Raw genomic sequence first — 26,838 nt, 5'->3', positions numbered from 1 at the left:
AATACCTAGCGATCGGTTTTCATGGCAGTCTTGCTTGAAAATGACGCAGAACACGTCGATACCGGTCGCTTAAGTATTACAATTGTGTGGAATGTACAAAGTGTTTTTATTTAATTTTATCACGCAATGAACGATTGGAAACATTTAACTAACGAAAACTTCAAGGGAGTTGAGTTGAAAGTAAATCCGGAATTATACGATCATGTTTTTTCATTGCCCAGAGTGATGGGTTTTCAGGGAACAAAAGAGTGACGGCTTGATTGACCAATCACATTCCGAATCATATGGTTCTTCCCACCGTCAAAGAGACTTTTTTCCATAGTTTCCATAGCTTATTCCGTAGTTTTCCGTACTTACAACAGTCGTTCGATTAAAAGCCGAACATGGCATTGCAATCGCTGTTGTGCCTTCCGATTGACTGAAAGACAGTGCCAGCGACGGTTTCAGTGACGGATAAATGGGCGTGCCGAGCGATGAAAAAAGGGATGGTATTCCCATCATTGGAGACGTAGCGGAAAATTAATGTAACTCAATTATTATTCTTAATTATACACGATGTAGTTGTCTCTTTTAACTTATTTATTCAACTGCTCTGGTAACTTATCAACAACTTTTTACCCTTGGCACCCTCTTTACTTAATAATAAACTTCAACACTTTCCCTTGTTGATTTAAATTAACATTTCTTTAAAACAATTACTATTAACTTCAACAAAATGATCGCGTGGAAGGGTCATTTTTCCGCTATCATCGGAGAGATCTTCGGAGATATCGCTCGAAAGGAACGGAATAAATGATAGCGTGATAGAGGGAGAAGAGAAAGGGAGATCCTTTTCGCAAACACCCACGGACAGAGAGAGGTGGTTCACGCAGAGGGACCATCCCGTTGATGCATGCCACCCAGAGGAGGCACTTGGAGACGTGAGAACGAGGAGTATGGAGAGAGGCTGCCCTCGGGAAGGAATCACGCAAAGCTCTGCTCAATTGTCACACGCTGGGGTGTTGATGGGTCCACTCACGCAGGACTCCATGGGAACGGAGATGACGCGTGCGGTCCTTGGCTAGGTCCATCCCGGTCACGACATTAACGTTAATTCGGATATGTTTTTACTATCGTACCACATGGATTCAGTTTTTATTCCGTAATGGCTACTTAATAGGGGGTTAACCTTCATATTGCCTAGTAAATAATTCGGAGTTCAGAGGTAGAAAAAGAACTTTTTATATATCGTTTGATGTAATCATCGATTTAATTTCATCGTGTGCACACTGTACATTGTACCTAGGAGTTACGACTACTTCGAACCTATCGTGGGGAACACATTTTTCTGACGACGCTGTCATCGATCGCGAAATTAGTAATCGCTCTAAGAAATTAATGATCACTCTTGAAATTAGTGATCACTCTATCATCGGATTTAAACAACGTTCATTTGTGAAGCCAAAGTGGGGACTCGACCTTAATCCGAGCAAATGCATGTCGGTAGATATTTTGCAGAGTTCGTCCAATTTTAACCATGTTTATGGTGTGGATGGTATTAACATTAAGGCAACAAACGAAGTGAAGTACCTGGGAGTTACGATAACTTCGAACCGCTCGTGGGGAACGCATATAAGGAATATTTGCGGCATAGCCCTGAAGAAATTAGGATTCGTCAAGCGTTTCGTGGGTGGATTTTCGGATGAGAAAGTAAAAGAGAGGTGCTATTTCGCACTCGTCCGACCGCACCTAGAATATGCAGTGAGCGTATGGGATCCGGTGCAGAAAGACTTAATCTGCGAACTGAACAAAATACAAAGGAAGGCTGTGCGGTTCGTCAAAAACCGCTACGGGCATACGGACAGCGTCACCCAGATGTTAAAGCATTAGGCTGGGAGCCGCTAGATAGGTAGTATGCAGATGGAGATGTAGATACCAAGTTCCAAGTTAACATTAAAAAATATTTTATATATTTTTAGCCTAATACAAGATATTTTTGAATAAATAGATGTGTAAGGCAAAATAAATATGTTAATCGGCGTTGGCGATTTATTTTCTTGCCTGAAAATTATATTCAGGATGACTTAAAAAATTTCCGTCATAAAATAATATAAAGATGTTCTTTAAATGTCTGACTCAAAATCATGATGCGGTTGGTTAAATTCTCGTATAGTGGGAGAAAGAAGGGGAAGAACCTATTTAACCCTCTCCCTCGAATCTAATTTTCAGTTTTAATTAATTTACTCTGGAGGCTTTTTACCAAATTGGATGATGCTGATGGATGGACATTGGAAATTCTAATGACATAGGAGAAGTTGATTTGTGAGGGCGAGGATGCAATGTTTGTGCGGAAATACAGCGACCATCGGGAGAACTACACTCAGTGCGGTTGGAAGGAGAGGGTCAGTCTCACGGATGATTGGCAAAGGATGAGAAAGTGATGGATGCAACCTCGCGGCGGGCGGCCCAACATCTGTTGCAGCCATTAGAGAGGTTTGAGGGGTGAGAGTGTTGAATCCCTGCTGAGAGGCAAAGGGACGCGGGTCACACCCTTAAAACAACCCCAGGGAAGAAAGTGTCTGCTTGGGGACGGCCCCCAATGCACCAAATTGACTCCCATCGGAATCATCAGATGCTATTCAACCTCTAAGTTCGCAGAAATTAGCTCTAACTCGATCGTCATTCGCCAACAATCCTAAGGTCAGTTTGAGGCTGAATCACAATCCGCACTTTTATGAGTTTATCTTTTCACACTTCCGCAGATCTTCTGTTTCAAATCTTTCATTAGCATCAACATATTAATCGGAAAATATATTTGCTAGGGAAATGTTAGAGGCATTAATGCATAAGATTAATGGAAGCATTTATGAAATTCAGAAATATACTTCACATTAGGAATTGCTTGACGTAACTATTACATGAAACAATTTTAAACATATGGTAGAAATTCATAATACCACTGGGAGAGATATTCGTAGGAAACGTTAAAAACTGGGAAACGAATTATGCTTACTGAAACACTTAGTTGGCAAGGATATTCTTAAAATAAATTTAAAGCATACCCTTTATATTCATGTAAAGTAGTCTCTAGAGAAATCCATTTGATCCTAAATACGACAGCGATCATTTTTCCTCGAAACTGTGTCCGCAATCAAAATCACCTCTGACAGAAAGAAACTCCTGACCAACAAATCCCGCGGAGTACTAAATGGCATCAATGGATGTGAAGTGGTTGAGTGTCTCTACAGCAACCATATTGACTGATGTCCATGTTTCAGTTTATTCACTAGCGAGATCCTTTCGGAGTCAGAGAGGGAGATGACAGTCACCCCGGTATACAAAAAATATGGCAAATGAAAGCTAGAGACATAAAGACCGATCTCACTAATTATCAGTTCGAATAACTACCAGTTTTTCTCATTCTCATTAATTCTAATTGCTTATCAGTGATTTCCAAAATTTTTGAAAAAGATAGTTAAGGAAAGATTGTTTAAAATCTTTTATAATATAAATTTCCTTAGTCCCGCTTGGTTTGGTTTCAGATGTAGTATGTACAAGCAATGTTGGTGCGGCCATGAACCCTGGATTCTCAGTCAACTTCTTCATAAATATAATGAAGGCACATTACTACTTAAATCCAATATTTTCCACGGTAAAATTTATAACGAAAGAATTAAGGACAAAGCCCTGAATTGGTTCAGAAGTTGTTTTACTGCTGGCAGCCAATGCTGTCGGGTGGGAAAAACATTCAGCGAAGACAAAACCATAGAAAAAGATGTCCCGCAAGGTTCTGTTCTCCGATATATTCTTCCCCTTGCTTAAGTAATGGATGTACCTATGTGACGATAGTTAAAATTGGCTTATAACTGCCTTTGCTGGCGACTTAGCTTAATGATACGAAGAAAATTCATGGGAAAATTTTAAAAGAAAATTGGAAACCGATTTGGATATTTGTTACGCCAATGCTTAGCATACATCAAGCTGCACTCAACTTTAAAGACGAAGTATTTAATACATGCCTTATGTAATATTTATAATTTAAATTGGAACTTGATGTATCTCTCAATGTACCTACTGTATTATTATCTGCCGTTAAAGATAATTGCAATTGTTTGTGTAACAAAATTTAAATATCTGGAAGTGATTTTGGGTTCTGCATGAAAGTGGAAGGTTAATATCTCGGGTGTAGCGTCAAACATTGAGACAATGCCTACCTAACTTATATTTCTAGCACAATAAATGTCCATTACCTTTATTGAAGCAGAAATATCTTGCACTTGCTGTTTCCATATTGACTTATGGGCTGGTTTTTCAGGGCGACGATTATAAGTGCATCGTTGCGCGCATAGACCTGCTGCGGTACGCTGAAAAAAAAGCAGAGGAATGGTAACTTACAAAAATAGATTATATCATGCATAACCAGTTTTCGCCATTTGCAAATTTCATCCTTAAGTAATGATCACAAAGACCATTTTACGATCACAAAATAATGAAAAACTTTTGTTTTATTGACTTTTCCCAAAAAATGTTATATCTACTCCCACCTTCCATTCAAATGGAAAAAAACGTCAAATGATATTTAAAGCAACAAAACTATTTATTTGAGAGGTTGTAATTAATTATGTCTGTGCTACAGCTATTTGTATAGAACAGGGATTATTTTATATGAACCGTTTATAATATCATAAAGTATTTAGTTTAAAGCACGTAATATGTACAGCATCATTTGATTAAGTACATAGTAGTTTGTACGGACGCCATGGTTACCCTCAGATGGGTTTATCTTTGGGGTTACCTCCCAGCCACTGCAAGGTGTCTAATGGAGGTCCATTTGACATCCCGACATCCATAAGTCTCTATTGGACATCCTTTGGATGCCTATTGGATGCCATTTAAAGGACATCCTGTGATGGTCCCTACTGGAGGCCATAGAATGACATTCAATGGACATATATAAAATAAATAGGTAAAATATATCGTAAATAACATATATTATATGAATATACAATTTCTTAATGGTGCAGGAGCTGATTATTTCTCCCAGTAGTAGATATCTCTCAAGTCATCAATGCCGAGTTTTCGGATTTTGGAACTACCGCCCGTGATTTACAAATATCGATCTATCGACTGCAATCGATATAGTTGGAAGTCGATTACCAACGATACAAAACATTCAAGATGCTTGCCGGCAACATGTGTCCGGTGACATGTGTATTCACTGTGCATTACTGTCACGGGAATATAGTTTCTGTTATCTGCATTGAGTTGCGAATAAATGATCATCCGAATGTGCGGTGTTTTGTTTGCCTTTTGTGAAATTCTTCCAGATTCCTCGGATGGGTATCAACCGCTAAACGTGTGAGTATTACTATTCATATTAGGCAGATTTTATTCATTTTATTGTGAACCATTTTTTACCAAGTGGATTTATTGAATGTGTTGCCGACGTAGATATCTGGTTGACTCGAGTTCAACGTTAATGACTAATCAGATGTTATCGTTGCAATGAAACTGTTTATCAAATTGTTTGTTTAATGTGTAAGCGCAATTCGTCAAGGCCGGAATCTACAACAGAAATAGCCAATTTTAATTAAGCCAGGTTTAATTTTCCTGAAAGAGGGAGGATAGTGTAAGTTATATTAAAAACTCAGTCACCTAATTGGTGTCCCTTTTTTGTTACTAGAAGTTGAAAAAGTGGCATTTTTCAACAAAAAACAACGGAATGATCATTTTCATAAGATTTTTCAGCAAATAAATTCAAAATTGCTCAAAAACTCGCTCTATTTTAAAGTTGTTCGTCATTACCATATTTACAGAGATTTTTATGGTTTCATGTTTTTTATGTGATTTCTACATGTGTTAGAAAATGTCACTTTTTTGTCGAAATTTGTGAAAAGTGCAATTTTAGAACATTTATAGAAAAAAGTTTTCAAGTGAAAATCGTTTTGATAACATTTTTGAAAACTATAGCAGCATGTTTATAACCTCTGTAATTTTTACTAGCTTCGCTCATTTGGTATAGGTTTTACAGGGGCACAAATATGGTAGTTTTGAATAATTTGACTGGTGCGCAGAATTTTTGTGTGCCTCATTAACTTTAAACACTCATATCATGGAAAATACGAGCAATGGGTCTTTTATATTTTGGATTTTTCTTAACTAAGGTTGAAACTAACAACAGGTAAAAATGATCAAAATCTTAGATGGTGAGCGTGGGATCCCCCAAAAAAATGGTTGAGTTGACATGGAATGACCCTATAAGAATGCGCAGTAAAATATTGAAACTGTTAGACCAAAGAATAATATTTGGGTTACATTGTATTAAAGTTTCATTTTTGTCAAACTCTTCGCTTTGACGTTATTCTTAACGTCAAAAATGTACAAAAATTTCATTAAAAATTTTTTCTACAGAATAAGTGATCTAAAAGATGATATGCATAATGTGAAAGTGCAATGAACAGTCTCAGAGTTATTTCAGTTTGTGTAAAGTATGTTCCGTTGAGTTTGTCGTGGACCACACACATTTAAGAAATCCCCTTTGTGAAAATGCTCCTCAATATATTGAGTATAAAATCTGCCTAATAAGAATTTTAATAATCTGCTCATCTAGGTGCTGATGAAACAGGTAAAAGATGTTCAGTGGTTGATACCCTTCCTTTCCAAATCCTGGAAAAGACAACCACTGCATGTCCACAAGTGGGATGTCCACAATTGGGATGTTTGGATATCCATATGGAGTCCAGAGTAAGACATCCAATGGATGTCCACAAGTGGGACATTTGGATATGGGTAGGAAGTCCAGTGGACATCAACTGGATGTCCATGGATGTCAGCCCTGTCATCCAATGGATGTCCAATGGACGCCATTGCAGTGGCTGGGCTGTAGCTTCTAAAATGTTATTTTCCTGTTCTTTTTTCCTTGTTTGCATTACTATTATGCGATGCGACAGGTCCAGCGTTAAACTAAAGCTCTTATCCAAAGATTAACGCTAACAATTGACTACTCGTAAGTTGATCGTGAAGTGCAGGCAGCTTTACATGACGAGGAGGCCGTTTTCGTATCGCATAGAGGCAGGGGCGCCATGGCATGCGTTAGAGGCCGATTTGGGCGTAGCCAGCCCCCGGGGCGCTACTCTGCATGACTCGACAACACAAGACGTGGGCCGATGGGAACCTTTTCACGGCCCAATCGCGTGAAAACGAGAAGGAGGGCTCCAGCCAAGGATCCGAAATTCCAGCGGTCGCTCTCGTATCCTTTTCCGCCCCTGCAACAGCCACTTTCTAAAATCCCCACCCCCACACCACACAAGCAGTATTCCTTTTGACCGCGAGTGGGCGACACCATTTCTTTTTCGTCAGCCAACCGAATTCGCCTCGCCACCTACCCTACACCCTCTATATTCCCCAATCACTATCCCCCCCCCCCTCACTATCCCTTCTTCTCTTGCGCTGCGAGAAAGAGGAGTAAAGCCGCCGTGGAACCAAATGAGGTGCAACGCTTCACAAAACAGAGAGAGAGGCCCCCCCCAAACCCCTACATCCCCCCCTTTCCCGAATGCTGCGTCACGACGCTGTTGCCTCCTCCCTCTCTCTTTCTTCTCCCTTCTATAGAGTCAATTTCTCGCCCCTCGAACAGTGTGTGGCGGAGGAAGCAAAATCCGGGCGAAATAAAAGACGATTCTCGCCCTCAGCTCACCATCTGAACTCAGGGGCTGACACACAACCAAAGCGAAATTAACAATGGAAATCTTGAGGCGCATTGATGTTAAGACTGTTTCATGGAAAATAAATTGCAATTAACCATACTTGATATTATGCAACTTATCCTGAGATTCCAGTACTCGTATGTCAATGGCGGCAGAAAATTTGGCAAGGATTTATTGAAAAATTGGCGAGAGTTTCATTCGATTTCGAATCAATGGGAGTATTACCGTGAAATTTTGGAAAGCGCTGCGATTCATTCAAAAATTTCCAAGCGCTCAGCGACCGTGTTTTGTTAGTGCTAGCCATGAATCACAAATATTACGGATCCTCAAGTTGGCCTCCAAATGTTTTGTCGCCCGCCGTAGATTTAAAAGGGTTTACAGAAGTCGCTACTCGCGTCACTGATGGACAAAGTGATCCGAGTTTATCGGGGAAAGAAGATATGATTAGGGGTGTTCACCGAAATGTATATACATGACGACGTGATTTATTTCTTTTCAATATAATTCCTAGCAATGAAAAACATTAAACTTCAAAATATTGGACAAAAGTGGATCGCATTGCAGTCATCACCGCGCCGCGGACTTTTTTGAAAACCGATTAAAATGCGACCAAAGTGGCAGCAGATATCACACTTCAACGGATTGGAATAGGGCCTCCTCTAAGCAGTCCCCATGGGTAATGCATTCTTTTTTTCCACTTTCATTGCAACCGTGTTTTTAAAGACATAGCCATGAATAAAGCCCTTCGGAATGATAAATATCGTGGATGTAATGATGTAATGGAGGAGCAGACTCCGGAAAAGAAAATCGATGCGACAAAGAAGCAAACAGGTCAGCTCATTCCAACATTACCTCATGAGCGGCAGTTTGCTGTTAAAATTCTGCAGAAGAATAATAATAGATGGCTTCCAGTCCACGCTCATTTCTACCATTACCTGTGAAGCTAATTATTTTGCTAATCCAAATTCTTTTTCATCGCTATTTTTTCGATAAACCGGCCATAAATGTGTGCGTAGAGGTGAGGAGCAACTCAGTAAATGTTATGAATCAGTCGTTGCCCTACGGCGTATTACATCCTTACATCCACCCCTAGCATATTCAGTTACTCGATTGGAATAAAGCTCAGAATTGATTCAAGCACGTGGTATAGGTCAAAGCAGTCGAAGTTACACTACAACTCATGTGAAACATGCTACTACGGCTTGCGTTATTAATGATTGGTGAAACATTACGTTTTGAATATTTAAATTAACTTACTACCCAACATGTGCTAAACCGGTAACTTTTTATCGGTAATCTTTTCACTTAATTTTTGCCTATATTAAATCAATACTTTAACTACATTCATACTATACAAAGCAGTAAAGTTATTACATGTCTAATATACACCCGTACGAGGTGGGATAAATTATAAAAACACGACCGATATTTATCATTTTACATATCGCTACATTAAAAATGAAAAATAGTGCTATCAATGTGCCATTTAAATCCGGAAATATGACATAATCAAAACTATCCACCGAGAATGGCTTGAACATAAAACCAAGCACTCGATGTAACTGATGGCTAGAATGAAATTATTATTGAAATTTCTTACACGTGACGGATTATAATTTATGTGATTTGAAAAAACTATAATGAATAGTTGTTATAGTTATTTTAAGTTTTGCCTTAAAGTATTTTTGCGTATCTGAGGCTTTATTTAGTCGACAATCCTATAAGGATTTTTATCGTAACAATTACATTGTGAGTCCACCTTGAAATAATTAATAAATACTCCATCAATGTTCCAAATGTTCCGGGATAATACTATTACTTTACCACCTTTAAACTACATCCAATCGAATTATCGTAGAAGCGGTCAGCATGAAAATACTGAATTACGTAAATGTAATTTATCAACACCGAAATGTATCATAAATACATATTTTATCATCAGTTATAAATACAGGCATTAAACTGAGATGTCAACTTATTCATTTCAGCATTATGATTTTGCTTATTAAAATATCAAAAATCAACAACAGTGAAAAATGAACGGTTGCATTTTGGAAATGGGGGCTGATACTATACTTTGCAAACGGCTAATGTATACTTAATGAAGTTTATAAAAGTACTCAAAACCACCTGATAACCTTCACTTTCCCCCAACACGCACATCTCTCAAAATTTCCATTAAAACGACGGGGAATCCGAAGGCCAAACAAATTTCAGAGAATGAACGGAAGAATTGAATTAGGGAATCGCCTTGCAATCATTCAAAGTGAGGACGAAGTGTGCAAAGTCCTCGGCACTAAATTTTCTCGCAGCGTAACAAACGCTGGTTTACGAGTTGACAGGGGGAGCCAGTGGGTGGCAGCACCTGTCCGGAAGGTTAGGCCCTTTACGGTCGTCGCACCAACTGCCAAAAAGCCAGGAGCAATCAATTGCTACGCTTGCGGCTGAGTCGACTGAACCAAACTCATAAGAGAAGGCCCCAATAGAATTCATGGCATTAACTCGCGACTTCTTCCATTATGTTAAGCGTAGGGTGAATAGTTCAACAAGGAATACCTGGAAAGCAAATGAGTTCCCTTTTGGAGAAAAATTGAATAAATTCATTGGCATAACAGAAAATTCTCATATACCGAGCCTTTAAATATTTATTTTGCGCTAGAATCAAAGGTTTATAGATCGCACAGGTGGTTAATCACAAGGATAATAAGTTGTTCATTCTGTTCTGGGAGAATATTTCTTAATATAGCGATTGCAGACATTTGGGGGTAATTTCTCAACAAAACGGGATTGGGGAATTCATGCTGATCCGGTGTTGAGTAAATCATTGGAAGCGCTGCATTGGGTTACGAGAAATGTTAAAGAAAGTAAAAAAACAAAGAAATGGTTGACATGGCTATGATTTGTCCTACGTTAGAAAATGCTACTTCAGTGTGGGATTCTAACTGTGAAAAATTTAAAAATATCCCAGCATGAAAAAGATCAAAGGAGGGCAGCCAATCATACCCTAAGGAGGAATACAAGGGAGAGGGAGAGTGTCACAGCTACGTTAGGGTGTTTGGAATGGAAACCATTGAAATTAAGGAGAATCGTAAATAGGTTATGCGGGCTCTAAGAAGCGTTTATAAAAGAGCGGGGAGGAGGAGGGAAATTGGTCAGAAGCTGGACTCAACCTGCTACGAAACATAGGTAATAAAATATACGCTGTTGTATTTTCCACAGAAATTTATTTAACCGACCAAATTTTCGATATCACTCCACGTATTGACACACTTCACGTATTGATGAGGGTTTTCCAAACTCAAACTCTTACGCATACACAGTCTGATGTGATCAGCAACAGAGTGTTTTTATGACCAGCGTAAATCCTAAAGTTTGAATATTTATAGAAATATGTATTATATATCAGGATCATGGAAACAATTGAACCACAACTTAAACAGTCCCTAGGTGCGCCAAACATTTTAATGTTATTGCACTGTAATTTAGTGCAATTCACGGCTGGGGTCCAACCCCGGTCAATTGAGGCCCCTTGCCAACTAAAATCTCAATCACCCGATCATTTTTCACGTATAAATTCAAGGATGAGGGTAATGACGGCTCAAATAATAACTCCATGACGTCACATTTGTCAGGGGTGGCAGCAATGATGTAGATCACCGTCCCCTTTTCTATCATTGACTGCCGTCAGATTATCCATCAGCAATGCTGTAGTTGGGAAAAAAATTTAGGTGACACTCACCAAAATTTACCAGCAGCTGAACATGTATTATTCTTCCGGCCGCGATTGAAATACCTAACTCCAACTCTTATATTAGTTCCAAGTTGTGCCACGAGATAACTCTCAACAGGTAAATAATCATTTCCTATTTTTCTTTCTGAAATCCACTGGAAAATTTACAGTAGGGCTATTTTTTACAGATTTATAAAGGTAGTTCAACCGGTATGCTTATAAAGAGTCTGGATTTTAAGGGGTACGCCGTACCAGCCCGTACCGGCCAAACTACAGCGCTGTCCATCACCGAGCGCGTACCTATCTGAAATACAGCAGGAACTAATCAGCGAACGAGATCAAACGCCTATTGTGGTGACGCCATTGAGAATTCTCTCACAGAACATAGTAAATATCAAATGTGCCTCAAATGATCAAGTGACATAGAAAATGATGGCTCAAGCAATCATTTTCCATGTCATTGAAAAGCATAGCCGAAGTGATCACTGGATTTGTACATTAAAAATGAACGCGTGAGTCAGGATTAATTATTCCGCAGATGTGAATGTATACTCGAGGTCTCTGCCTGCACAAAATAAAGATGGCTCATAAATGAGGACATGAATGTTGAAAGGCACTTTGCTCATTGACGAATGGGTCCATCCACCCCCTCTGTTACCTCACACGCACAATGCAAGAAATACATCCATTTTCACTTTGGCGTTGATCTCTGGCTGCAAAACAATCAATCCAAAAGAAAAGCTAAGGAATACCACGTGAATAGGTCACTTAATTTTCTCATTCGTTTTGGTTTCAGAGATGTTCAGCTGTTATTTTTACTTTCGATGGTTGAAAACATCAAGTAGGTATCTTATTACACATTTCAATATTTTCTTCTCAGTAAAGTACGCATTTTCGAACCCAATTCACAGATTTTATTTTACTAAAAAAATATAGTTGACCGGCTAAATAAGTAATTTGAAATTTTTAATTGGGATTTTTGCCATTAATGTAGGTGAAAACACGCAGTGGAGTATGCCTTCAGGTCTGCAAGGCCTCGAGGTTGAAGTGCTGATTCCCTCTAAATTGAAATGAAACCTAATATATTGTACAGAAATTAGGAAATGAAGATTGAAGGTACAACTTATTAAAAGTCTTCGTAAGAGGGTGCTAACATTATAAGTCAGTGTTTGGGCATATTTTCTCGAAAATACGAACAAATAAATATTTATTTTCAATGTATACTTATACTTCGTTTATCAAAATACGTTGAAAGGTAGTGCTTTATTCCCCATATTAATCCCATATTTTGGTGAAGAAAGATCTGATGATTTCTCAGCGAATTAATTGCGTGAAAATTTCTTGAATCTCCCACAGTGGGTCATTAACCCCACCCACCTCCGTCGAACTTGCGATTGTCGAATCGGTGATCATCCTCAGGGCTTTCATGTACCATGCTTCCGTCCTTGCGACACAAGTTACGCACCTTGAATATGGGATCCGGTGCAGAAAGACTTAATCCGCGAACTGAATAAAATACAAAGGAAGGCTGCGCGTTTCGTCAAAAACGGATACGGGCATACAGACAGTTACCCAGATGTTAAGCGAATTAGGCTGGGAGCCATTGGAGACTCGGAGGCTACGCGCTAGGCTTAGATTGCGTGAACAATTGAGAATGGATATCTTTAAGAGCGACACGCAGAACATAATATTAGAGCCACACTATATTTCCAGGTCCGATGGAAGCGATAAATTAAGAGAGATGTTTTGCCGAACGTAAAGATATGGGAATTCGTTTTTCCCCCGAACCATAAAGGACTTTAATAAATGCTAGTCCCAACTTCGATAGAGCACTTCATTTTTTTTCTAGCTGTAAACGGCTGGTGTCCTAACACCCCCTGCCACACGCCTTTTAGGCGGCTTGCGGGGTATTATGTAGATGTAGATGTAGAAGTTCTGAGGGTGATGACCGAGTAGATAATAATCTGTTTATCACCCTGTGAGCAACCTGGTAAAGGTTTATACAGTAATAAGAGGTAAAAAAAACGCTCACATGGCCGCCTCGATGTGCAAATATGACAAACTAAAAACCCAAGCTAACATACCTAAGTCTTAAAGAGCTTCTTTACTTTATGTAGCGGCTGAGAAGTAATCTCAAAACTTATAATGTTGAACTTACTTCCTTCATTTGTGGAGGAATGGATTTAATGCCATTTGGTCATTTGCGACGACGTTTCCAGGGAGAGAGAGGGGGAGAATTTTATTGTGACCACCAACTGGCTAAAGAACAGGAAACGCGCTGTGATAAACACGCGTAGGATCTTCTCTCTCGTTATGAATAGAAAAAAGAGATGAAGCGATAGCTCTCGTGGTATTACTCCGTCTCCGCCACTACGATCATCCATCCCCATAATAACACGATAACATCCCCCACCCGTCTCTACCTCATCCCATTCCAACCCTCCGTCCATTTCTCACGAGTCTCCACTCTAAGCAATAGCGAATCATGCGACCCTCTTTATCTCCTAGTGGAAGCAAAGGGAACTCATATAATGCTCAGTTTTAGTCTCAAAGAAAAGTTTCTTGCTAAGGAAATATTTATTTTCGATTTAGTATTGTATTTAAGCACCCCAATTGCTTCGGAGGAATCTTTAAGAGGGAAACCCAACATGCGCAAGATTTCCTTTTTTTTTCAATTTCAACTTCCGCGATGATTTAAAAGTTCTCCTTACCAGATATTCAATTCTTATTCAAACTAAAATCCACGTACGTGCTTGATATCTTCACCAGATGGAAACGTATAAGTATCCTTAATTGCATTAAGTGTTGAGATTAGAATTATATTTTCAACTCTACTATTATTCTCCACTCTCTGTTGGTCATTAGTGCTGTAAATTATAATCAACTGCGTTTTATCTGCCTCCCACCAAGACTTTATAGCCGCATTGTGGGAGTGCATAGAGATCGCATGATTTGTGGAGACAGTGCGCCTCAGCCTTGTGAATGAGACCCTTCAGTTTCTCCGAATGCTTCCGAAGACATTTTGCCCCCAGCCTGACGATGTAGCAACGAACGTAAAGGCTTGATAAATAGATCTTAGAGTGCTAGGGTTGGGCGGTCACTAAAAATACTGGTCACAAGCGATGCGCATGCAGTTAATAAACATAATTTAAAAGTGAAGTAATTTTACTTATTTAATTCTACACATTGCTGTAAGTAGGCTATGGCCTGGTGGCAGAATTAGATGTATACACATGAATAATAAATGTACCGATAAAACACGAAGTTTCGAAACAGACAAGACCCCCATGGTAAAAAATAATACATTAATTCTAATATCAATCCTACAATAAGTGATATTAAAAATGATTTACTTGAAGTCTTCAAGCTAGAAGAAGCGTTTAGTTTTGCAAGAAGTAGATGAATATGAATGGATTTCCTGGGAATCACAATCGAAAAAAATCTCTAAAGAAACGTACTCGCACCAAATATCTGCGCCCGCTTAAAAAATGGACTTTATGATCCAGAATCTCACCAATCCTTCACCAACTCGTCACGACCCTCCCGGCGTCGGAGCCTCACCTAAATGATCGTGAGATGATCACAAGAGATCAATAGTATTTAGCATATCATTGCTATTGCTCGCTTATTATTTTACACGCCCAGTAAAGGGCGTTTCGGAGAGCACCGATAATCAAGTTGACTTGATGACGAAGGAAAACGAGGCAATCGATGAATTGCCTCCGACGGATGAGACATCATGCCCGCGTTATAATGATTTCAATGCCTAGACTACTCTTGGAAATTCAATGCTCACTTTTTTGAACTCGATGATGACCAATAGATGTCTCTTCGTTGAAGCATATCACGAAATGCTGTAAGACTTCATTGTCCATCGTCACCCAGTGAACTGAAATTAAAGTAACTTGATAACTGGCGCTTTCAAGAACGCCAAAAGAAGGTGGAGTGATTTTGACGGGCCAATGGAATAGGATCCCTGGCTGGATTACTCTAGGTTTGCCATTGGGCGAGAGGGAGGTATAACGGCAGTGAGAGCAGACAAAACTATTCGAGGTGGGATCGGAGTTGAATGCGAAGAAAAGCCTCGTTCGGAGGAACAGGTGCGCTGATGGAGGGGGAGGGGGTATGGGGGGAGAGGGAGCTTTGTTGCCGCTCGCCAACAATTGGTATCCTTGTAAACGGGAGAAGAGGCGGGCGATTCCGTATCCTCGCCTATTCCTCCCCCAGTGAGCTCTTTTCTTGTTTATCGCTGTGGGCAGATAGGGGCCGTCGAAGCAGCGACCCTGGCCACAGAGATCGTTGGATGGGGTACAAAGGCAGAAGAGACAGTGAAATAACCACCCCCTACAATAGCGAGTGTCCTTTCCTACACACATTCCAGATCGATTGGTCTCTTCAAACGGTTGAGCGGCGAAAAGCGGACTACGATGATGAGGAATCACACAGGTACTAGAACGACATGTTTTACTGCTAACGCATAATAGAATATTAGAAATGTGGTCGTCAGAGTGATCATAATTTTTGGTTGAGAGATATCGTTTTCGATGGCATTGAGCTAACCTGCTGAGGGTTCCCCAAGGTGTCCCCGGTGTCAATGTGACCTGCTGACCCTCAAGTTATCTTTCCACTTCCCCCTTCTTCCACCTCGAAATAATACCCTACGGATGTGATTGAAAACAAAAGACTTTGTAATTGTAATTAATTGATTTCACCGCTCATGGTTTCAAAGTTAAACTCGCATCATCATCGCGATAACAAACGTTACACACACACTCACACACACGGTAAGTCGTGTTAGTACCTACCAGATGATGACGTTTTACTTAGATCCCATGGTCACATAAATTGCTAACGTGGAATCACGAATCAATTTTCAATCGCAATAATTAGCATATTCCACCAACTCACTCCGGAGACAACTTTTTCAACCGGCGCTTGGCTCCTACCCATGATTTGATGCTTAAAGATGCTTATCCATATGCAACTACATCATTACAGCTTATTTTGCGACTGTTCTCTTCATTCTGCTTAGATAATATTTGTGCGTTATATCTAGATATAATTTCTTATTTGGCTATTTCTATCCTAATTACCTATTTCTAATCAACTAGTTAACATGGCTCTGTTGACTTGACTGATTAGGTGACTAGCCAGAGTAGAGGAGAAGAGATAAATAATCCAAATTGCTAAAAGAAAGAGCCAAATCTTGAGACATGATGGTCTGATGAAGACAGTCGTAAAGGGACAAGTGGATGACAATAACTGAAAAGGAAGACCTCGAACAAAATATATGCAGTAGGAAAAGAAGGGCGTTGAAGAGAAGAAATTTGTACGTAGTTGTGAGAAGATAAGCTGATAAGAGTGGAGAGCTGCGTCATGCCAATCTTAGGATTGTTGACCAATGATGATCACGACACACTGTGTCCATTAACGTCATCGAAGCAGTAGGTATTTATGAGAGGCAACTAGTAAAAGTTTCTGCTTTGAGGAACTTGAAGGAAACGTTTTCTTCAGTCATTTTCGTGAAAGTCATGATTTGAAAAAATGGCGTAAAATAAGTCAAAGAGACGGAGAGGGGGGGGGGGGGGGGGCAACGCCATTGTTGAATTGAGGTACACATTTTTTTACTTATAATGGATTCATTCTAGTTCATTGTAGTTAACGTCGGTCAAAAGCATTACATATATAAATTAATAGATACTACGCAGAAGAGTTTCAGCCGCTTTACGTAGCAATTAGCATTGTTTTTAATGTGTCGTTACTCTCCTAATGAAAAAAATCCGAAAGGCTAACGCCAAGTAGCCAAAAAGAGATCGAATTCATCAGCACTTATAAACTTATTGGATAAATTTAGCAATGTGATATTTTGAAATAAAAGAGATGAATCCATGACCTTTGTTAAATCCACGATATTTTTTCATTCATTAAAATATATTGCAAATTAAGCTGCTTCGGTCAAAATGAATAACTCAGGATACATTCAAAAGCCTGAAGTTTACAGAAAATGAAAAATGCATCAAAATATTCATTTATCACAAAAAATTACATTCATTCGTTGATAGCCTCACAGACGCTCAGTAATGCAAACATCTTTTATCGATTAAGTTTTCTAACGCATTAACGAAAGTTTAAGTATCACCTCCTGCTACTTTTTGAGGCTATTCACCGTTGTTCTTTTTCTGAATTATATGTCTAACAAATATATAACACTGTCAATCTCGAAAACATATTTAAAAAAAACTTGGCGAACAATGTAAAATATATGACTGTCCGTATATAAAATATAAACTTATATACGGCTGCTATGCGATGCTAAGTTCATAGAACACATAGATAAGAAATATGTGACCTTAGCTAATCTAGTTAAGTAAAGTTAATTACTTAACTTAGTTAATTAAAGTTATTCATAACTAGTGATGGGTCGGTTCGATTCATCGATTCTTCGATTCCTCGATTCTCTACCAAGAACCGGAATCGAAAACGAGTACTAGCCAAGGCGAAAAATTGATTCCGATTCCAGTAGTACTTCAAACAACAAAATATACGACCGCGTTTCCAACAGTCATTTGAATTTTCGCGCCACGCATTCGTAATGGCAAAACACATATCTTCTTGGGATGTGCGAGTACTCGAAAATTCAAGTCGATCGAGTAGTTGGTACTCGACTCGAGCGTTTTGAGTAGCATTACGAATGTCGAGTCGAGTAGTTAAGGTTACAGAGCTTTCGCGGCTAGTAGATCCAGCAATCTGCCGACAGGAAACGCTATCATGAAACTCATATAATAATGCAGTTTTCAAAGCCGATAAGTCATTCTAATGCCTTGGCCAGGTAGTTTCAGCTTGCCGAATACACTATAGTTGTCGACGTGGGCGCCGAATACCTTTACGCCAGCCGCAGCGGCATATTATGAGTGCCAATATTCTAAAGTAATACCTATCATGTAACACCACTTTTCAGGTATTTTCTGTTTTGAAATTTAGCTATTATATTTTAATTACATAGTGATGACATGAAAGATGCTTTTGTCAACTGACTCTTTTACAGAGTAATATTTTAAGTGGTTTTCTTGCTGCCTGGAATTAAGTCATATTTTTCTTGGAGCCTATGGCATCAGAATCGATGGAATCGGTATCGGTAGAATCGGAATCGAAATGTCAGAATCGGAATCGGGATCGGAATCGATAAAATTTTGAAATCGACCCATCACTATTCATAACCCAACACCATGGAATACCGACGCATTTTCCGGTCTCAAATGAATAAAAATGTCACTTACATAAATAGTACAATATCTTACTATGCAGAATAAAAAAATGTTGGTAATTCACTGAAACATACGGCCCCTAATTATTATTCTCTTCCTAGATTCAATAAAAAAATCAGCTGTTGGAGTAATGTCAAAATCAGTAATTATAACTAAGTAAATAGTATCTTTTAATGCATAACACATATCATTGCGTTAAAAGTTCTAATAATACACGTGGAAATACATAAATAAATTCAATTAGTTAGATTAAATAAATGAAAAATAAGAAATATGATAAGAAAATTCGCGTCCAACTCAGGTCTTTCTAATGTTATCAAAAGTTGACGCATGCAGCTGTATTTTATGCATATGTATATTTATATCATATTTACCCGGAAAACAGCAATTTATGACCTTTTCATCAGGGATTCAGATAACCAACAATGTACGACAAAAGCGCCTTCATTATACGTGGACATAATCCACCCAGGATTCAAACCCGTAACCTACGATTTGACGGGAAAGGAATTTATGCTGCCACCACGGAGGCCGGCAATCTGACACCGGGGCAAATTCCAGTGCGCTCAAAGTTGCATAGTTGTTCATAGATCTACAACGCTCTCAATCGGCTTGATTCATCACCACAATATTTCGCAGCCACTATCCACACAAATGAATGGAGTTCTTTAAAGTCGATCGCAGTAGTAGGAACAAAAGGTTTGTGAGAAATCATAAGTTGAGCTACTTTCCTACCTACATTGAAGCGATTAAGTCGCAAAGAATTTTAAATTCCATATCGCAGGGTCAAATTCACAAATACACTGCAAAGATGCAATTGTGATCGTAATACGCAGTCACGGACAAAGGATAAAATCAAGTAAGGAACATTTCATGCTAAACAGCTCGTATCGAATCGCCGCGTATGGAAGCGAAGAGTCGGAAGAAAGCGCGTAAAAGAATATTATGAAAGATGGACTAGGCGAAGGGGAGAGGGGGAGCTTTGAATATTTCAATGGAAGTGTTCCTTGAAATGCCGAAAGGAAACGCTTTTATTGGTTGGGGCTCTCGACCGCTTAAAGAAGTTTCAACATCATCCTGGAACATTAAATTAAGAATTATTGACGGGGAAGTTCGAAAAAAGAGTATTCACGTGGGGGAACAGATACGTTTGAAAGGGGTTTCGGTCGTAAAGAACATTTCACGTCAGCATGAAGAGTATTCTGTCCGATAAAGTATTTCAGCCAGATTTTGGCTTTTAACAGCAGCAGAGGGGAATTATTGGTAGAAAAAGGAATCCCGAAGGTAATATGGATTTAAGAGTCCTAGAGATCTTGGTATTTCAATGGCAATACTATTAATTTTTCAATAATCAACACGAGAGCGCAATATTCAGAACAAACCCTGCGAAAAAACATATGCTAATATTAATTATTCAAATAAATAAATAAAGTCAAAGAAGTACGAGAAATTGAGGAAAATACGAAGGAGTGAAAAGATTACCTGGTAGTAGAATCGAGTGGACATCTGCGTCAAAAGCAATGCTAGGATCGATGGCCAGTGATGATATTGGCAAATTGATATAGCAAAGACTCCCACCACTACTCCGCAATCTTGAAATCGATCATTTTACACGCTATAATTTTGCTGCAATGCAAAATGAGAGGAATTCTGGTGACTCCCAGCAGAATGTTTTTCGGAAGGGAAATGCATTGTACGGAATCGAATATCATTCGTCCAGGGGATTGTTACCATATTAAACTATAACACGCTCAATTTTGATTCTCTTTTGAAGTCTTCCAGTAAGTTTTTTATCTCAGGATTCTTCCTTAACGAAATTCATTCTGTACTTTATCAATTAAAAGTTCATAAATATTTCCTTTTAATACTAGAAAAACACTCATATCGTCGCTTATTTTCTCTGTAATAGATTTCTGCTGTATTTTTTTATAATGACCTCATCGAAGAAAGTAGTTTAAAACTTCACCGGGCCTTAAACTCCTCCCTTAGGGTCATTTTTGAGTCCATATCACACCATATTATAAGCAACTAAGATGGCTCAACGTCAAATACCGTAGGGAATACCTTCTGGGATCCTTTTTGTTTGTTATATTTGAAAACAAATCACCGAGGTATCTGTATGATTTGTTCCTTAGATGTCCCTGTCTTTACAATGTGCACTAGGTCTGATCCTAATATGTTATATTTCCCTTGGCATTGCACCACTGTTTACAGCAAACCTTTTCTCGTAACGGCTTGTCTGATTTGGAATGAGATACCAACTGATGTCAAAAATTGCACATCTGTCAAAACCTTTTAGCTGAAATATTATGATTATTATTCTATCTCAATAATGGCATATCACATGTTCAAATTTGTGTTCTGATTGTTATGGTTCAATTTTTCGCTGTAGCATTTTTCGTTTAGTTAAGAATATGTGAATTTTTTTGGTGTTTGTATAGAATCCGGCTTGGAAAATAGCTCAATTTACCGTTTTTTATTATATTTCACACATTTGCTTGATCGGTTATGACATGGAAAAGAATATCATTGTAATCATTTATATTGAATTTAATGTAATATGTTTGCAAAATGAAATGTATTTATGTAATTTAATATTATTTTTGTTCTTACGGAATTTATCCTGAACAATAAATATTTTTCTATCCATTTATCTATCTAAACTGAAATAACCCGCTAGGAGGATTAAAAAACACATGAATTCTATCTTAATGACTCAACTACTCATCAAGCTTCGTTCACTCTTTTGGAAAGATTGGGAAGTAAACGCCTCAGTACGAGAGAGATAGAGAGAGCGATATTATATTAACTCCATCAACATACAATATATCATATATAAATCATATTGTATACATCAACGTAAGCAGTGAATATGATGGTGTGATTTTGATATAATATTCTGTCTCTTTACTGAGGGAAGATGACATCGTTGGAATGTGACACCTTGAAGTGAATCACCATAAATGTCAATGATTTGAGTGTTATTGAGATACCAGAGTACAAGGAGCGATCGCTCTTTTGGATTAAATCGCATCAATTCCATTTTCGACGCCATCACAGTTTTCCTTCGGACCTGTCCGAAATCTTCACCGGGGATTTGTTGCAGATATTCTTCGACCAGTTGCCAAGCAATCTATGTGTGGGCCACCAAGCTTACCTCGATCTTTATTGAACAGTTATTTCTATTGAAAAGAATCAATTCAATTGGGAACAGACCCATGGAATATTGACTACTTGGGCCACTGATCACACCATGCTATGCAGCTTCCTTGACTCCTATTACAACATTTTCCTAGTTTTAAGTAGAAGTGAATCTGGATAGCGTGGTGGTCTGCGCAGTGGCCTCAAAAGTAAAAGGTAAGGGTTCAATCCCGGTCCACGCGAAAGATTTCCCATGGCAATCACTGCCATATCAGCCGGTGTTCACGCAGTAGAATTAAAATATACTTGCCACATTTTATGAGGATTAATTCATTCTATAGCCCCGGGCGTGAATTCGTGGAATTTACTCACTTTCGAATAATAAGAGTAGCTTTGTTTTTTCCGTAGATTAATTATGTAACTCCACCACTACCTAGGCGTTGATGAAGCACAGGCCTGGAGATAAATATCCTCGTTATAACATTAGTAATTTTAAAGTTATGTAACACATCTTTGGAGAAATTTGGAAAAGCAAAGTTAATCTTTTTGAAATGATCAGGAATGAACCACTATTCTTCTCCTTCGCAGTGCAAAAGTCAGCGGAGGTAGACCCCTCTTCTAGTCAGTGGTGGTAGGAAGTAGAATGGGGGTGGAGGTGGATGTAGTCCCCCCAGTGGGCCCCCCCTCCGTGAGAGGACCTCTCTCTGCCGGGCGTGTGACTAATCAGGTTTCGATCCGGCGCTCTCAGCAGGTGGTCCCGTTTTTTAAGGAGTGCTTCTCTTTTCATGCGATAGGCGGCGCCGCTTCCCTTTCCACTCTTATTTCACGCGGCGCGGGACCACCTCCCCTCTTCTCCCCTCCCCTACCTCTCTTCGCACCCCCCCTCCACACACTCACACTCTTTGACGCTGTCATAATGCATTATTTATATTACGATCGCCTCTTCCTTGCGGTCATCTTCAAGCACACATTTCTTCTTTATAGTATTTATTACGACGGAGGACCTTCAAAAAATCCGAAGAAATCACCTCACATTTCCACGCGTTACAAAAAAAAAACAGTCGCAGCCAATGTGTCATCCGATGGACTCGAAAAGCTGGAGGAGAGAATTCCTTCTTCGCTTTTTTGTGGTTGGTTTCCCACGGCCGCCGCATCGGCGCCACCTCCTCCGATAACCTCCTGTTTTGATTGCCACGGCAACAGCTCCCTGGAGGCAGCTAAGACGCCCAAGATGTAAACAAAGACGCTTGGATTCGTCTGCGAAATACGAACGCAATTTAGCTACTCTGGTTTCTTACCAAGAGACCGATTCCCAAAAGATGAACGTTTGTCCACCTAAATGGTCACTTAAAAGTTGAGAATGATGCAGATGATTGGTCTCTCCCGCTCGTCTATTTTTTTTTAAAACTTGGTTTAGCCGATTTTTTTTTCAAAATTTCAAAGCACGCAGAGAATACGCTTTCAAAAATTTACCTTGACCTCAAATGTGAAAACTTAACGTCCCAGAAAATATCATGGCATTATTTTTAACATACCCCATGCAAATGTTGAAAAGGGTTTACTCCAAACATTATTTTCATGCACACAAAAAAGTCTTGGAATTAGGATAAGTTTCCACTATTAAGGCATGGACGTACCCAGCGGGGGGCAGGAGGGGGTAGCTCCCCCCCTTGAAGTAAAAATCGGGACCGTCTTTAAGGAAAATCAGGACTGGATTGAGACTAAAGTTTTCAACAAATTTTATTCAAACCCACGAAAAATGATATTAGTAGAAGACATGTAACTTATGTATTTTTTTCAAGCAAGTAGTTTTAAAAATAAAAAAGCGCTGTTATAATTTTCTTAAAATATTGGTTTTATTCCCCTTTTTCGTGATAAAATGTAGCAACTTGAACGACAATGGCTTACCCCTAGTTTTGATCACCCTTGATTTTGGTAGGCCCTCATATTAAGAAGTTAGGAAAATGGCCGTTTGATGGAGAGTGATGCGTCATCTTAGGTTTCACGTATATCGCTCGAAATCTTTCTTTGCATTTCTTTCGTCTCTTTCCAATGATTATTTCTAAGAAGGCCTCTCTGGGATTGGTTTTCCCTCGCACTGTAATGTCGCGGTAGAATCACCTTGCCTACGAACGCCTCGTTAATTTCAAGTGCACATACAGGTAGGTAAAGAAACTCCATCAACGAGCCTATTAAGGGAGATTTACAAGCAAGAAGTAGATCATGCTTACGAAACTATTTTAATCAGCTACATGTGCACAACAAAATAAGGAGATTCCCTCAGAATTCATAGCAAAATGGAATCGATATTGATCAGCTGCTTCGTTAGGAAAACAAATGAAAGAAAATAATGGACGAAGAGCAAATGGGAATGATTGAGCTGGAAAGCAAGTTATCGGTTGAGATGCATGCCTTAGGTGATCAAGGTTTGACGAGAGAAGGAAGAAGATAAATGTGAAAATATGGGCTGATAGCAATGCGTCGATGGTAGAGATCCACGTCAAACCAATCGTGTGTCTTGATGATTGATAACGATGGAAAATCAAATATTACTGGGATTTACTCATTCTTTAATGCATGATATTCCATTATTAGGTATCTTGGATATTTAACTTTTATTTACGTCACTACTTTATTCTAAATAAAGCGACACTACTGTCGATGAGTAATCATTACTAGGTGACCTTATAAATCATACACTTCCTAGAGGGAAAGAATAGATATTATGTCTATTTTACTAAAATTTCTTTCGTAAAGGATTCCAAAGTGTAAATGCCACATAGCAGTGTAACACGGGAGCTCAAGGCACGCAGAATCCAGCTGTAAACATTTCCGGAAATCCTGGGAATGAGGGAAAGTGTATCTGCTCACGCGTAAGATCGAAGAAATGAATTGAAAGCAAAGACAACGCATAATGTGGGGAGTACCTACCCACTGGCACCAGCCTTAGAGCATGCCATCTGCTTATTAAAATAAAAACCGCGGGGAAATGAAAGACAGTAAGTAATATCGAGAAACGGATAGGGTTTAAGTGTAACATGCAAGTGCAACACTTTTAACCTCTGTCAACACAAGCATTCGTGTAATCGAGTGACGATGGAGATCGCTTCGTAAAATGCAGAAATAGAGTGTAAATCCTTAAATACATGTAAGAGCGATTTTCCGAGGTGGCATTCACCATTACGACAATTTCTGCCCGAGTTTACCGATACCGACTCAGCATTTAAATTTGTTTTAACTTTTCCCATTCGGAATCCATTTTTTTCATGGAGGTCACTTTTGGCAATTTTTAAAATAGACGTTAGCATCATGATGCGACAGTAGCTTCGTGAAATAGTCGCAGGGAAACACATAATTCATCAGAAGAGTCCCACCATCCTAAAATTTTGCTTGGGCTCCAGATTGAATAAACAAGTTTCAAAGCTGTTGAATGCGGAGATTATAGGACTGACAGCCTAATATCGCATGCGGCGAAAGTGGTACTGAGGATATTGAACAGCGAATGGAGGCGAAAGCAAACGAGTATTTGGGCGAAGATCAATTTGGTTTGAGAAAAGGGAAGTCAACTCGTGATGCAATAGCAATAATGAGGCCCCTCGTGGAGAGGAACCTAGAATATGACCAGGACGTATATGCCTGTTTCGTGGATTTGGAGAAAGCGTTTGATAGGGTGATCTGGGTTAAGTTAATGGATATTCTCAAGAGAATAGGTGTAGATTGGAGGGAGAGGCGACTGATTAGTAATCTTTATATGGCACAGACTGCGCATGTGAGGGTAGCGGACGGAGAATCTGGGTGGGCAAGCATTGGCCGAGGTGTAAGGCAGGGATGTCCTTTATCGCCGCTGCTTTTTAACGTATACGCTGAAGAGATGGTAAGGGAAGCGTGGGATGAGTTAGAAGCTGGAATAAAAGTGGGAGGAATGATGTTGAAATAGGTAAGGTTCGCGGATGATCAGACGCTGATTAGCCAGTCAGAGAGGGGACTACAGGCTCTAGTGGATGCGTTAGAGGAGCGGTGCGAGGAGTATGGGATGAGGATTAATTACAAGAAGACTGTAGGCTGCATTTTCACCAACGAAACCATTACGCGGTGAAACCCGGAAAATGCAGCCTACAGTACCAGCGCACCGCGGAAGCCTTCGCACCAACTACAAGAAGACTGCGTTAATGCGGTTTTGTAAAATATCGCGAGCGAGGAATGCGAGACTCAAGATAAAAGTAGGTGGGGAAAAACTTGAACAGGTAGAGCAGTTTGACCATTTGGGCAGCACATTAGAGGAAAACGGACACAGTAGCAAGGACATCAGGAAGCGAATTGCACTAGCGAAGGAGGCATTCATGAACAGGAAGGAGCTTCTGAGAGGATCGTTGTGTGAGAGTTTAAAGAAAAGGTTAGTGAAGAGTTTGATTTGGAGTGTAGCTCTCTACGGTGGGGAAACGTGGACATTGAGGAAAGAAGATGAGAGAAGATTGGAGGCATTCGAGATGTGGGTATGGAGAAGAATGGAGAGGGTGAAATGGACGGAGAGGAAAAGGAACGACGAAGTGCTGGATATGATGGGTGAGGAGAGGCAGCTTTTAGATGAGATACGGAGGAGACAGAAGGTATGGATGGAGTTAGTGCTTAGCGGGGAGGGGATGTTGAAAAAGGTGTTAGAGGGTAGAATGTTTGGGAAACGAGGGAGGGGACGGAAAAGAATAGGATTTTTAGATAGATTGAAAGGGATTAGGCCTTACAGTGAATTAAAGAAGGCAGTGCTCGAAGGAAAGGGAGGCATCCAGATCACTTCTTGAACACTCCATGGACACCTACCTTAATCGGTAGAATACTATAATAAATAACTCTTTTTTCACTCATACTCACGCTATTAGCAAGCACAAATAATAATTTTTAACACGTGAAATTCAAAATTCAGTTTCTGACTTATCTCAAATAACTTTGTTTCAGGGCACTCAATTCTTTCCAGACTTATGCCATTAATGTCTGGGTTAATTTTCTCCCTCTTTATCTCTTT

At 39.4% G+C, this 26,838-nt stretch overlaps 1 long non-coding RNA gene across 1 annotated transcript in view; it reads right to left on the bottom strand.

Moving 5' to 3' along the window:
* Positions 1 to 26,838, bottom strand: part of LOC124156601 — a 76,872-nt gene that overhangs the window by 4,965 nt on the left and 45,069 nt on the right. Inside the window, exon 2 of the long non-coding RNA XR_006864357.1 lies at positions 4,230 to 4,343. This is a non-coding gene — a long non-coding RNA (uncharacterized LOC124156601). The remainder of the gene's footprint in view (positions 1 to 4,229; positions 4,344 to 26,838) is intronic.

This window comes from Ischnura elegans, chromosome 3 (assembly GCF_921293095.1).
Source record: "Ischnura elegans chromosome 3, ioIscEleg1.1, whole genome shotgun sequence".
Lineage (NCBI taxonomy): Eukaryota > Metazoa > Arthropoda > Insecta > Odonata > Coenagrionidae > Ischnura > Ischnura elegans.
The sequence above is the reverse complement of the archived record's forward strand: the minus strand, read 5'-3'. Positions and strand labels throughout refer to the sequence as shown.